The sequence below is a fragment of the Leptinotarsa decemlineata genome, unplaced genomic scaffold (assembly GCF_025532065.1).
Source record: "Leptinotarsa decemlineata unplaced genomic scaffold, Ldec_3_MD MMD2_tig00026328_RagTag_RagTag, whole genome shotgun sequence".
In the NCBI taxonomy this organism is placed as follows: domain Eukaryota; kingdom Metazoa; phylum Arthropoda; class Insecta; order Coleoptera; family Chrysomelidae; genus Leptinotarsa; species Leptinotarsa decemlineata.
This window is the reverse complement of record NW_027412688.1, coordinates 21,883,414-21,898,509: the sequence shown is the minus strand read 5'-3', so window position 1 is coordinate 21,898,509 and position 15,096 is coordinate 21,883,414. Positions and strand designations below refer to the sequence as shown.

The following is a 15,096-nucleotide window of genomic DNA, read 5'->3' as shown; positions in this document are numbered from 1 at the left end:
TTTTCCAATAATAAATGTATTCAAACGTTCATCACGCAGTGAATTTGTGCTTGAGAAATGAGTGAAAAACAGCTTCTCTTCTTTTGTCATATGCTACTCAAATTTGATATCCTCAAGAAATCAGGTTTTTTCGTAAATTTCAAAGGATATCACAGGAAACAAAAGTTAAGATTTCAATTTTTTCTAAATTAGAACACTATGGAATAGGTCTTTCCATTCAGTAAATTAATTTTATTTTGAAGAAAATAGAATTGAAACTTTCTATGTTTTTCACCATTTTTATTTGTAACTACCGTTACTGCAGTTTCGTTCTATAAGAACATTTTCGAACTTATACATGTGTTTAATGTATAAGTTTGAAAATGTCCTTATAGGACGGAACTGCAGTATATAGCAATACATAGAAAGTTTCAATTCCCATTTATTCATTATGATTTCCTACCACATAGTAACGGCTACATCCATCAATTTACTTTTAATCTCGTATTATTTTGGAAAAAAGTCCTCCCCGTTTGGCCAATATGGAGTTTTGGACAACAGCCACAAGTTAACTCATGTACTTCTGATCTCTCCGCTACTGACGTTTTGTCTTTGTTTTCAGTGAATTTACCTAAACTATCATTTGTTCTGAGAGCCACGTCCAAATGTTCCTTTTCTCTAAACTTTTTTTTAAACTTTTAATCTTTTAGCAGAAGGACATGATACTCAATTATGACGTGTTACATTAGGAAGAGAAAAGTTTGAAACTCATTCTTTCAGAATGTTGAGAAATAAATTCAAGAATTTAGGTAATTTACTAAAGCACCAAATAGAATCAAATAACTCCCGTTACTGAATATTTTTTTAAATGTGGTACACACGCACAGGTCATTTCATTTATTACAGGTTTATTCAAATGAGGTTGTAAACTTTCTCCGCTTTTCTTATTCCTTGATTTATTCCCAAACTCAGGCACATATCGACCATTAATTGGCTAAGTAAAACCCGGATACTCAAAATTCAGGTCAGATCTTTCGATTCCTGAGAAAGGAGAGACAAATTGGAAAATTTCGGCAGATATATTGAAAATCTGATTTCATCTTGTTGAATGAGCTTTCTTTCAATGAGGTCTCAGTATATGTTCATGAAACACAAGGTGTTGTTCGACTTCAGACAATCTCATTGAATTTTTTCGTATTTCCAACAAATCTTGGAACAAAAAGGGCTCAGGCTATTTTTCCGTTAAACTCAGTAATTCTTCATGATTCATCGGATTCATTATTTCTTGAGATCACCACGCAAAGACTCAAATATGTATTTTTGACTCAATATTGTGTTTGATATGATTGTGATATAACTGTTTTTTGTTCAATTTTCACTAACTTCAAATAATGAATATATATTCCTTATAATCTTCGAAACAACCTAAGGTGGAAATGAAAGATTAATTTTGAGAAACGCCTATACTATTTGGCAATATTTCATCACAAAAATTTATTGAAATTTTGTAAAATCCCCAGTAGATTTACCTGGTATTAGTCCGGTCAAATTAGACCAAAAAATAAGAGTGAAGCTACCTAAATTCTCACCAAGCTGAAAATCAGTAATATTGTTTGAAATATGATTGAAAATGAAATTTAAGAGTTCTCTCTTTTCCCCCTATGGATGAAATTTTATTCAAGGTCAAAGGTCAAAAAAATGAGTTTTTTGCGATTTTCAGCAAAACGGTAAAATTTCATCATAAAAATACTTCAGACAAAAATTGTAGATCAAAAAATTATCTACAAAAAATGTATCAATACTTTTTTTCCTACTAGCCATCGTAGGTCGTAAAATAAGCTAATAATGATGCTGATGTATTGATAATTGAAACAGCAATAGAGCAATTCAATTTGATAAATACAACTATTGCTGTTGGTGAAGATGTAGACTCACTCGTATTACTCACTGCTCGAACTCCAACTGAAAAAACTATTTTTTTTTAACCAGAAAAAGCTCAACATCAATTGGAAATATATTCATCAAAAAGTTTATCTACTTTTGCAGAGTGTCAAAATCATGTACTATTTTTACACGCAATAACTGGCTGTGATACGATATCTGCATTTTACAGGAGAGGTAAAATATCAGTTTTCAAAATGTTTGAAAAACAAAATTCAGTTCAATGTGCTGAAGTTTTTGAAAATAATAATTCAATTGGACAAAAAATTATCACTAACGGCATTCGCTTTCTTCTTTTTATGTACGGATCCCCCAAAAAAAGTACCAGCTTAGATAAGTATAGATATGCATGTTTCGTTAAAAATACCAAAAGTAAAAAAACAGTGCTAAATGTGCAAAATGTGGTTGCAAAAAAGCCGGACTGTTTTGTTCTCTGGCATGTACACATTGTCAAGGCCGGTCGTGCTCTAATATTGAATCACCAACAGTGGAGGATCCGTTTGATTCCAACGAGGCGACATGCGATACATCGCTATTAACGCAGTTTACAAGTACTCAGGATGAAGATGAAGAAGAACAAGAAGAACAAGACGAACATACGACTCGGACGATTAAATTTCACTATTTTTCTTAACTTACATTGCTCTTACCTTTTCAATTTCTGCGAACATCCATTATTTTGTAATAGTTTCAAATTAAACAGGATCACAACTAACACGTGGAATAGGCCTACTGGGAAAACCAAAAAAAAACATGCCAAGTACACTACCTCATAGGTGGCGTGGAAACGTGTACATATTATGACGATTACAACTTTTTGAATCGTTATATCTCAAAAACGGTGGCTCATAGAAAAAAAAAGGGATTGATTTATTTTTTGTAGATAATTTAATGATCTAAAATTTTTGTATGAAGTATTTTTATGATAAAACTTACCGGTTTGCTGAAAATCGCGAAAAACTCATTTTTTGACCTTTGATCTTCTCCCATGAAGGGGAAAGATGGGAAACTTTCAAATTCAATTTTTATTCATATTTTAAACAATCTCACTGATTTTCAGCTCGATGGGAATTTACGTAGCTTTGAATGTCTAAATTGACCGGACTATATCAATACTGATTCAGTCGTAATATTGATGAATTATCTACATCGGGATAATACGATTACCAGTTTCATAGAATTTTCGAAATTCATAATATTGGAAGTATAATACATATTCTCATTTCCATGAATGATAATATCGAATAGATCTTGAAACGAGATGCTGTGAAATAATTCGATTTTCTTTTTATTACATTCAGCCACAATGGTAAATGGCGACGGAGATAAAAAGATCTGTCAGTGATCGAAACGTTTCCGTAGGATTCCATTTTCTGTACAATGTCGAATTTATGTGCCATTTTTCCAATAAATTGGTCGCTTTCTGAACGATACACTAGTGATTGTCTTGTAGAATACAATACTGACGCACATAAATAAACGAATATTGCATGGGAATATTGCATATTGCTCTTTGGCCTTTGGGGATTGGGAGTCAGGGGAAAGAAATGAGGATAAGGAATGGACACGTCAGATAGATAAGTTTCCATATAACAGTATATGATTTACATTCTGTCGTGGTAATTGATAATTAAAATGTTGTTGCTTGATCACTTTCAAGAAGTAAGAAAGTGAAATGGTATATACAGTAGATATATAGGGCCTACCATTATAATTTATTTTCAGTTTATTGTATTTGTTTGACGATATCCTTGTAGGACGAAGCTACAGTAACAACATTTGTCAGGAATAAAAGTAGTAAAAAAACATAGAATGAATAATTCTTCATTTTTCAAGGTGATAAATTTGATGGCCATGGGATACTGAACTTCAAATATGTTGAGAATACATTGAGAATCAGTTAAGAGGATTTGAATGAATACATTTGTAGATTCTTTCTGTGAAACTGAACATATCAAGTTATGGATATATGAAATAATCATTTTCTTCAATAATTATGAACCTGTAAGCTAATCCAAACCTCATAAAAATATTTTGGATTCATTTGGAATCTCATCATGTTGTTCGATGGCAATAAAGTTTTCGACAAATGAAAGTATTCACTATGTGATAAATGAAATGTTCAACAAATCTTACCCTCAGTTACTCTTAGAGATCAGATCCAGACTCATGAATAAGTCATATGTTCAGATATGACAAAGATTAAATTTAATAAATGAAACTTGTTTATTGGTGAACATTTCTTGATTCTCTGATCAAAATATATTTTGTATACATATGGATTCATGTTGGTACTGCAATTTTCTGACAAGTCTGCCAAGTAAAATGTACGTAGAGGTTTACTCGAGAACTTTTCATACAAGATGTGTAATACAAAACATTAAGGACTCCATGACCCTTTCTTGTGGACAGTGACTTTTCCGGGATGCAGTGGACGCTCATGGATCTTATCGTGGATTGATATCGTTCCAAATTCCACAATTTTGTTGTTCACGTACCCATTCATCCAGAAATGGGCCTCATCGCTGAAGTTGATTTTTCGATGGAAATAAGGGGCAGTTTCCAACTGCTCCAGATCCCATTCAGCAAACACACGTCGTTGTTTATGGTCGTTCACCTTCAGTTCCTGGGTCAGTTGAATTTTGTACTGGTGCAGGCCCAAGTCATGACGCAAAATTTGCCAAGTTGTGGCCTGCAAGAGGCCGAGTTCTTGTGAGCGACGCTACATCGACTGCCTCGGATTTTCCTGTACACTCTCACAGACAGCGGCAATGTTTTCGACATATCTCGCGTTTCGTCGACGTACGGGTGTTGGTCGGTCTTTACTTATCCAGTGGTCTCAAATTTATCCACCACATTGCGAATAGTACTTTTGGTAGGACGATTATGGCGGTGGGCGAAGCGCGCGGTACGTTGTTCGAATACCCATTTTGATGAAACGATTTGATTATTTGCACGTGTTGTTGAATGATATATCCGTCCATGGTAATTTGACAAAAGAGACTGAATAAATGACAGATGATTTTACAAATGTAGCTTCAACAAGACGACCGTTATCAATTGTCAAAGTTCGGAAGACCCTATATATATGCAGATTCTAGGAGTTTTGTCATTTTTCCTGAAGTTGAGTGTTCACAAGTTGATTTCAGAATATGCTCCGCTATCCCCGATCCTGTTATTTGCTTTTTCTTCGTATATTTACAGGGACAAGGTATACTGTAAATATACTCCTCCGATTTTGTAACTGTATTTTGAAGTTTATTTTGTGTCAGAAGAGATCTTAATATGTTGGTGGTTCTAAAAATTGTTGCTACATCATACCTATAACCAATTCGTTTTAATTTTCTGCACAAACAAAAAAGATTAGGTATGACTCCAGTTGTGAGGCGTATGTCTTTTCGTTGGGTTTGTGTAGATTGTGTACTGTATGTTTTTTGTTTACCAATTCCATTGAAAGCTTTTCGGATACTCGTTTTCTTCCAAAACAGTTATGATAATACTTATTTTCTCTTTCATATTATGAACTAAATTGAGAACTGTCTCAGCTTTATTATACGAACATAAGGAAAATGAAGTTGAATATGAATTTTTCTTTCCAACGTGAATTTTTTCGTAGAACCAGAAAACTCTAAACACCTCAGCAACTTTTGATGCTGTATAAAGCTCAGATCAAAGTATTATTCACATGTATTGAGCTCCGCTCCTAAACATACCTTGGAGATGCTGGATTTCATCCAAAAAAGAGCCATCCGCCTGATTGGAGACACGTCACTTGCAAACTTGATAGTCTGGAACAACGATGGTTGGAGATTTATCTTTCTCTCATAGATACTTTCACGGGAGGTGTTCAAGTGACTTGGTGCATTTGATTCTACCAAGAGCGGCATATATCAGTAATACGTGACAGACTATGGCTGCTCATTGTTTGAACGTTCAACTCAGTAGACATCGAACTTATTGTTTAGGAACTCTTTCATTTTGAGAACTACGTTTATGTGAAATGAACTTACTGGGAACGTTTTTCCAAATACTAATCCTCCGCGATTCGAATCCAACGTGAATCGTTTCTTTCGCACAAGGACCGCCCTTAGACCGTCTTGAGGATTTTCGTGTAGTTGCTTGTGTTCTATCCCTGAGAAGAAAAGATTCTTTTGTATTCAAATAATTCAAGAAAGTGTCGGTTGTGTAATGTCGGTTGTGCTTCATAACGTTAATTTATCTCCACCATAACTTTGAGCTATTCCAAAAACTAGTTAATAAAAATCTTCTCCGAATTGAAAAATTATTTTATCGGTACATAATTTCGGAAGCTTCAAGATAGCTTCCACATTCAATTTTGTTCTATTCCTTATAATTTTGCTTGGATTACCCAATACCTATGAGAAAAGAATCCATTTGACAGGATCGGTTTGACATCAAAAAGAAACTCCTCTTACGTTCCAAATGAAATAGCAGATGCTACTGTTTTGAGCTACGTCAGTATACTTCGTTGAATATGAGGCAAACATCTATATTTTAAGCATTATTCGCAAAATCGTCCCAAACTTGTGAAATCGCTTAAATTACACTAGTAGAAACTTTACGCTGTGCAGGAATTATTTTGAACTTGTTTGACAAACGTTTGGATTTTGCGAATTATTTGGTAAACGGATAATGAATATTGGCATTGGTCTGATGAACACTTATTACCATTTCATGAAGTCCACATACAACATCCTGAGAGGGATGAGGGATGAGGGATCATAATCCATTCATATTTTGTTATACAGGGTGTTCCTTAAACACATGCTAATATTTAACGAGGTAATTCTTAGACCCATTTTAATAAAAAAACTTCCTATGGACGTATGTCCTAAACGCCTTAACTTTTGAGATACAGGGTGGCAAAGTTTTCAAAAATAATCAGTTTTTTAATAATAACTGAGATAATTTTGCAGACATCTTTGGCATATTTGGTACATATGTTCCACGCCTCAAGGCGCATTTTCTGATGTACACAAATTTGTATTTTTTCAAACAGTGGCATCCCTACGGGTTTCGCATTGAATATTTTTGGAGAAAAAGTACTACGCCAATGCTTTCTTTTCAAAATAAAATCATTTTTGAAATCCTCATTTATTTTTGAGAAAATTTGATCTCCTGGTATTTCTTTGTCCGACGCATGATTTTCACTTAAAAAAATAAAAATCGACAGAAAGCAAATTAAGAAATTAGATCAATTCTAAAATGAATGAGAATCTGAAAATTGCTTCATAAGGCATTACCAAATCCCTAATAATATTTGAAAACATTCGCTCTCTTAAATCTTCTAAAGTATTAACGGGAGTTTTATACACAAGAGTTTTAAGGTGACCCCATAAAAAAATCTAAACTGTTGAGATCGGGTAATCTTGCTGGCCATTGCTGAGGTCCTCCGCGACCTATCGAACGATTAGGATGAACTGTATTTAAATGGTTTCGGACAATTACACTGAAATGAGCAGGGGCGCCATCGTGCATGTACCATATTCGATTCCTTAACGCAAGTGGCACATCTTCCAATAACCCAGGTAAGTCTTCTTCGAGAAAGTGTAAATAAGAACGACCATCAAGGCGTCCTGATAGAAAAAATGGGCCTATTAGATGATCACCTATAATTCCTGCCCATACATTAACCGAAAATTGGTGTTGGAAATGGGTTTCGGTTATTGCATGGGGATTTTCTTCAGCCCACACATGATTGTTATGGAAATTTTGAATGGCATTCCGAGAAAAATTTGCTTCGTTTGTGAACAAAATTTGTGTCTCAAACTGCGGATTTAGTGCAATACTTTGTAGATATCACTGACTGAAGTTCACACGCTGTGGAAAATCTCTGGGGAGTAATGCCTGCACTCTTGAAATATGGTATGGGTATAACAAAAAATCAACCAAAATACGCCAAACAATTTGATGACAAATATCCAGAGTTCTAGCGATCTTTCTCGTACTCGTCTGAGGATGTTCCTCAATTTCTTGCAGCACCGCTTCCTCAATTTCAGTCGATGATGAATATTTGAAAAGGTTCGGCTATCTGGTAAGGCACGATTAGGATATCTTTCCTGATGAATCCGCCTGGCTTCTGTTGCATTACCATTGGCAAGGCCATATACGTAATGCATTTGCGCCATTTCTGCATTCGTATAATTTACCATATTTACTGATATTCCGAAAAACAGCGGACTACCAAAATAACTTCAATAACACTTCAAAATCAATCAAAACGCGCTGTGACAGTTTTTAACACCAACACCTTACTTTAAACCAACATCAATATTAGCTACTGACATTTGTACATACAGAGAATTCGTTTTTTATTGCTATGGTGGGTACGCTGTTTTTTCTGCTTTTAACCTTTAAAAGAAATCACATATCGACAAACTCCATATTTCCAAGAGGTGCAGTAAATAAATTCTGCTACACGTCATTTATTCCAGGATAACTAAATTTATGTTTCCAAAAATTATTAAGCGGTGCTGCGTTATGACGTAATTTTAATTGAGAACAGTGCATCTGACAACAAACAAATACCTTTTAGATCCTCAATTATTTTGCAACAAATCTGCTCTCAGTCGATGCACGATACCGCATCAGATTTTTAAGGAATTTATCCTTAAGTAAAGCGATTTTTAATTTTTTGAGCGAAAACCATGCGTAGGACAAAGAAAATCCAGCAAATCAAATGTGCTCAAAAATGTATGGAGATTTCAAAAATAATTTTCAATTCAAGATAAAGCAGTGGCGTAGTATTTTTTTCGCCAATAATATACATTTCAAAAATCGTACGTACGCCACTGGCAGAGAAAATTAAGAAAATTGTAAATCAGAAAATGTGCCTTGAGGCATGGAACATATGTACCAAATATGCCAAAGATGTCTACAAAATTATCTCATCATCTGATTATTTTTGAAAACTTTGCCACCCTGTATCTCAAAAGTTAAGGCGTTCAGGACATACGTCCATAGAAAGTTTTTTTCTTCAAATGGGTCTAAGAATTACGTCCTTTAATATTAGCATGTGTTTAAGGAACACCCTGTATACCTATTCCCATTCATCAAAAATCGAGGTTTTATATAATCTGCTCATATCGTGATCTGAACATTCTCTGATGGTATTTGATATACCACCTCGAGGGCAATTTGTCAAAACATTAAACTTTACCTACAAAAATGACTCCTGTTTCACAGAAATGGCAATACAAAAATTTTGGTTTTATGTTGATGAATACTATCAGGTAATTTAAAATCTTTTTTTCAATCTGCTGCATCAAAATTAGGAAAAAAGGAAATGTTGAAAGGATGAATAATGAGTTTTGAATGAGATATCGCTTGACTCCTATTTCCATTTAAGAATCAAGGGTTGGATATCAACCAGCTGAAGGGATTCAGAAAAAAATTCGAAGGATCCGAATGAATTGTTTTCTCCAACTATGAAGAATCGTTTTCATTTTTATTGGTCTACCGGATGTATCTCTATTGAGAAAATTTTGCCAATTTTCAAAAAATGTCAATTTCTCAATTAAAAGGAATGATTATCAAAAAGAACCAGTCGGTTGCGATTGCAATGAGCAGAAGCAGTTCCAATGATTCTGCATTGTTAACAATAGACTCTAGATTATCATCCACTATTATTAATTTCATTTGAATAAAGTGAACTTCTCGACAAAGAGAAATTTACGTATTTTGCCTTCAACAAAGCAGATTTTGTGAAGGAAATCATAATTGGGGTCAGATGTACCCAAAGACACAAAGGCATAATACCGGCCGCAGAAGTAGAATTTGCAATTAGAACATCTGCTCTCGGAGAATGAGGTAACTTCCGTTCGTCTGTTTGAATCATGGTGTATAATGTTTATATTCAATATTTCGTACTGAAAATTACGAAGAAAAATGACAAATTTTTTGGTCGATGCCATTTCAAAGTGACTGTCTAACTTCAGATATTATCATTTGAAACAAAGTTGAAGAATCCCATAATAGACATGAATTTTGAAACGGGACTGATTTTATTATATGCTGAGAAAACATAAAAATGATTCAAAGTTCAAATAAAAGTAGACATGCAAGATATTTTTTGTGAATGGCGAATTACCAAAATTTTGGAATCATTTTAGTTTCGTTCGTTCCAATATTGAAAAATGTTTTGCTCCCCGTTTGAATTGAAGATTTGAGTGACTACCTCACAGGGGGGTTCATTTACGTAATAAGTGAAAGGAAAAGTATGTTCTTACCGGTGGTGCGTGGACGTAATTGCAGAATTAATAATTGAAATTATATGCCATACTTCTCCGTTGGGTCTCTAGGCCCGCCATACTTTTTTTAAATTTATTTCTTAGGCTGATTTCTTTAAACAATTGTTTTTTATTAATCTTGTTCGAAAATCACCACGCCATACTTTTCCGACGGTCCAAAATACTTCCCACACCTCCCTCAAACATGTCATTTTTTTAAATTCGAAAAACTATGGCAGTTGAATCGTGGTCAGTTTATAATACAGTGAGACGAAATTATATTCGCCATAATTCCAGTGCAGTGTATAATGCGTTCTATTTCGATAATTTTGTTGGGGGTTAAAATGGACACCAATATGTTTTGGCACAATCATATGACTGGAATTACAAAGGCTGCTTCTCAAAAGCTTGAAACACTGTTCCGAACCACAAAACTCTAGACACCTCAGCAACTTTTGATGCGTTATGAAGCTCAGATCATACCTTCTTTGGGGTATTGTTCTCATACCCTGAAACTGCTGACTTCCATCCCGAAAAGAGCCATCCACCTGATTGGAGAAGCCAACATACAGGGTGTAATATAAGTACGTTAAAATATTCAAGTGACGTATTCCTGAGACAATTTTAAGAAAAAAATGTATATAAACTTGTGTCCGAAAATGCTTTGTTTCGGAGATACGGGGTGTTGAAATTGAATATTTTTCAAATCATCAAAGAACAATTCGTTCAGGCCAGTCTCAACTCCCTACACAGTAGGTTAATGGACTGACACCTATCAGAAAACAACTACTCCCCTGGCTAATACCACGAAGGAGGTTGGATTATATCTGACAGGTGTCAGTGCAGAATTCTTCACAGAAGTTATTCCTGCATATGCTGTTGGCGATACAACTGCCGCAATAGATTTTTAATTATTGGAACACACTTGCAGACCGGTTTCGGGCTGTTTGGCCACTCGCCAGTGCAAGGTAGTGTATATCATCAACATAAAGTCGATGATTTCCGATAATTGAAAATCAAATTCCGTCGTATCATTCCTCGAACTAAGCTGAAGCATACAACAAACAACAGGTTTGTCGTCGCCCCATCTGCCTGTGAACGAGGTAACCAACTGCATATCCGAAATTTGCCCAATTCCTCGTATAAGGAAAGAAAACTTTCACATATAGTCAGTGGGCATACTTGAAGACTGGCTATAAATCAAATTATCAAAGAACAATTCGTTCAGGCCAGTCTCAACTCCCTACAGAGTAGGTTAGGTTCGGTTCGCTTTTTGAAAATAACTCTTGCAAAAAATAAGTTATCTGAACGAAATTCGGTACTCGGGGTTTTTTTGCCTTGGGAAATCATAATTTCGTATTAATTATCATGTAACATCTAGAGGGCGCTGCGTACGCTATCATTATTTATTTAAAATTGCCCTAACTTTTTTGACAGTAAACTTTTGTCACTTTTCATGAAGAAACCTAATTGCCACACCTTTTCCAATTAAAAAAAGGAACACTTCCTCAACAACGCTGGAGGTGATCGTTTTTGAAATATTTACAATTTTCTATATCGATGCATATTACTTAGCTCCTAGTGAAGTTGCTAAAATTAAGTATGTGGTGGATCTCGTTAAAATGAACAACTTTTTTCCTATAGAATATTTGATGAAAATGACTCAAATTGCAAAAAACTTACAAAAACCAACCATGTTTTGAAAAATTTCAAAAATCTGTATTTCGAAAACGAATCATCTTCGTTGAACATTACGAGATCCACCACATACTTAGTTTTTGTAATGTTCTCAGCTACTTCACTTAGCCCCCTAGGAGCTAAGTAGTATGCATCGATATGGAAAATTGTAAATATCTCGAAAACGATCACCTCCAGCGTCGTTGAGGAAGTGTACCTTTTTTACTTGGAAAAGGTGTGGAAATTAGGTTTTTTCATGAAAAGTACCAAAAGTTTACTGTCAAAAAAGTTAGGGCAATTTGAAATGAATAATGACAGCGTACGCAGCACCCTCTAGATGTTACATGAAAATTAATACGAAATTATGATTTCCCATGTCAAAAAACCAGCGGGTATCGAATTTCGTGCAAATAACTTATTTTTTGTAATAGTTAGTCTCAAAAAGCAAACAAAAAAATGCAATTTCAACACCAGATATCTCCGAAAAAACACATTTTCGGACACAAGTTCATATAGACTTTTTTTTAAATGGTGTCAGGAATACGTCACTTTAATATTTTAACGTACTCATGTAACACCCTGTATATCACTTGCAACCTTGATAGTCTGGAACATCGAGGAAAGGTTGGAGATTTGTCTCTCTTTCGAAGATACTTTCACGAGAGATGTTCAAGTGACTTGGTACATTTCATTCAACCAAGAGCGGTACATATCAGAAATACGAGACGGACTGTGGCTGCTCATCGTTTCGAAGTTCAACTCAGTACACCTCGAATTTCACTGTTTAAGAACTCTTTCATTTGAAGGACGGCGTTTATGTGGAGTATTCTTCCTGAGAACGTTTTTCCAAATGTATTTAATCTCCATCGATTCAAATCTAATGTGAATCACTACTTTCGCACTGGTACCGCTCTGAAAGCGCCTTAAGGATTTTCCTGTAATGATATCATTTAACCGTTTTTAAAACGCGCCTATAGAAGCAGTAAAATTATTCAACGAAAGTCATTTTTTGTGGAGGAAAAAATCAGTTTTTATCGACCTTTTTTTGGGTAATGGTTACCTTCCACAATCTGAAAAAATATAAAAATTATAATGGAGAACTTTATACAAGTGTAGAAGGGCAAACTTTTTAGTTTACCCCGATAAGTTACTGCGTGAAAATCAAAGTATTTTTCACAAAGAAAAATCTTCTATTTATCAGTAACTTGTCGTATTTCACAATTTTGCCTATCAAAAAAATATTAAGAAATTATACTTATCTTTTACGTTTCGGAGGCCAAAATCTGCCTCCGTCTTCAGAAATGGATAAAAATTCGAATAAATATGCAGTTATTCCTTTTTTGAGAGCTTATTTCTTTACTTCTTCGACAGATGTCAAAGAAGTTTTGAAATATGATTATAATTAAAATACTTTGATTTTTACGCAGTAACTTATCGGGGTAAACTAAAAAGTTTGCCCCTCTACACTTGTATAAAGTTCTCCATTATAATTTTTATATTTTTTCAGATTGTGGAAGGTAACCATTACCCAAAAAAGGTCGATAAAAAACAGTAAAATTACTTTTCACAGTAGGGAATAAATGAAATCAGATTGTTCCTATACGAATATGAATTTAAAAAAATACGCCATACTGTGACTATGGTACGAAAGACCGTGATACGCACGATTTGTCGATTTGTTTAAAAAAATTATTTTTAATATCGTTAAGAGGGTACGTCACTGTGACGGGTCGAAGAAATTGATTTTTTTTTCAATTTCTTCGAAGTATATATGTATTATACAAAAAATGTTCACTGAAAATCTCAAAAATTGTACTGAGATACACGTAAGCGAATAAGGAATGAATGAAAAATTTTAAACGACATAACACGTTATTGATTCAAACAAGAATGTCCCTACATATAACTTTTAAGATTTAGTATTACCTTAGTCACATGTCCAATTGAAAAAAAATGGTGCCATACTGTAAGAACTTGTTTGAATATTGCATACAATTATATTTCTTAACACAAAAATAACTACTAGACCAAATTATAAGGTGAAAGAAATATATTTTAGAATTTTGAAAAATGACATGTTTGAGTGGGTATGAAGGGTATTCTAGACTGTCAAAATGGTATGGCGTGGTGACTTTCATAAAAGATTAACAAAAAACAATTATTAAAAAAAATTCAGCCTGTAAGAAATGAAATTTGGAAAAATTGAAAAAGTATGGCGGGCCTAAACACCCACCGGAGAAGTATAGAAGTATAAGAAGAAATTGTTTGACAACTCCGAATTTTCGAGCAATTTCAATTAATTATTCTGAAATTGCGACCCGCGCACCACCGGTAAGAGCATCATTTTCCTTTCACTTATCACGTAGCTATATGAACCCCCTAAAAGCGCCATACTGTGAGACATGAATTACCAAAAACTTTTACCACCTCCTGATCTATCAGACACAAACGATAAAAAAGGAAATTATTCTTCGAAAAGTTCACTATGGAAGAGAGAATCGAGAAATTAAAGGTCATTTTTTGCTTCTATTTGCTCCCATCAAAGAAATTCCTTGTGTTAATTTCGTTTTTGAAAATAGGTGAAATCGAAATTCTTTAATGTTTTTGGTAATTTTGATCTTCAAATAATTTTAGGCGCCTTCGTCATATTGGGCAATGTTTGTTTCACGATCGACGTGATTATTCATGTGACTAACTAAGGCACTCTACCACGTGTGCTTGAAGCGGAAAAAATTATTCAAGTGATGGAGAGATATAAATATATTGACAATTTTGGTCTCATTTGAGGTGTATGTTCCTCCACCACCTTTTCGTGAGTTGTTGCCCGGAGAAAGAGATCAAAATTCTTCACTACTTGGAAATTTTGATTTTGTGATAATTTCAGGTTTATTTTAGGCTCCTTCATTGCCCTATTGAACAATTCTTTGTTTATCGATTTCATGGATTATTTGACTGAATACTCCAGACACACGTAGAAGAAATGGTAATAACTATTTGGAAAAGTTTTTTAAGTGTGGGGAAGATAGAAATATATTGAGTATTTTGGGTTCATTATGAGCTTCTGTTTTCCACCATCATCGATTTTCCGTGCCTTGTTTATTTTCAAATCGGTAGGTACTGTCATCGTCACCAAAACTGACAGAATCAAATTGAAGTCCTTCACTTGGGAAATGGGAAATGTAGATTTCACAATAATCTCAGGCTCATGATTTTTTTTATCAGAATCAGCAGAGGCAAATCAATCTTGTTA

General features: G+C 34.3%; 1 protein-coding gene across 4 annotated transcripts in view; it reads right to left on the bottom strand.

Annotated features, from left to right (window-relative positions):
- Positions 1-15,096, bottom strand: part of Fur2 (furin-like protease 2) — a 1,328,139-nt gene that overhangs the window by 378,802 nt on the left and 934,241 nt on the right. The gene's annotated exons all lie outside the window — the stretch shown is intronic.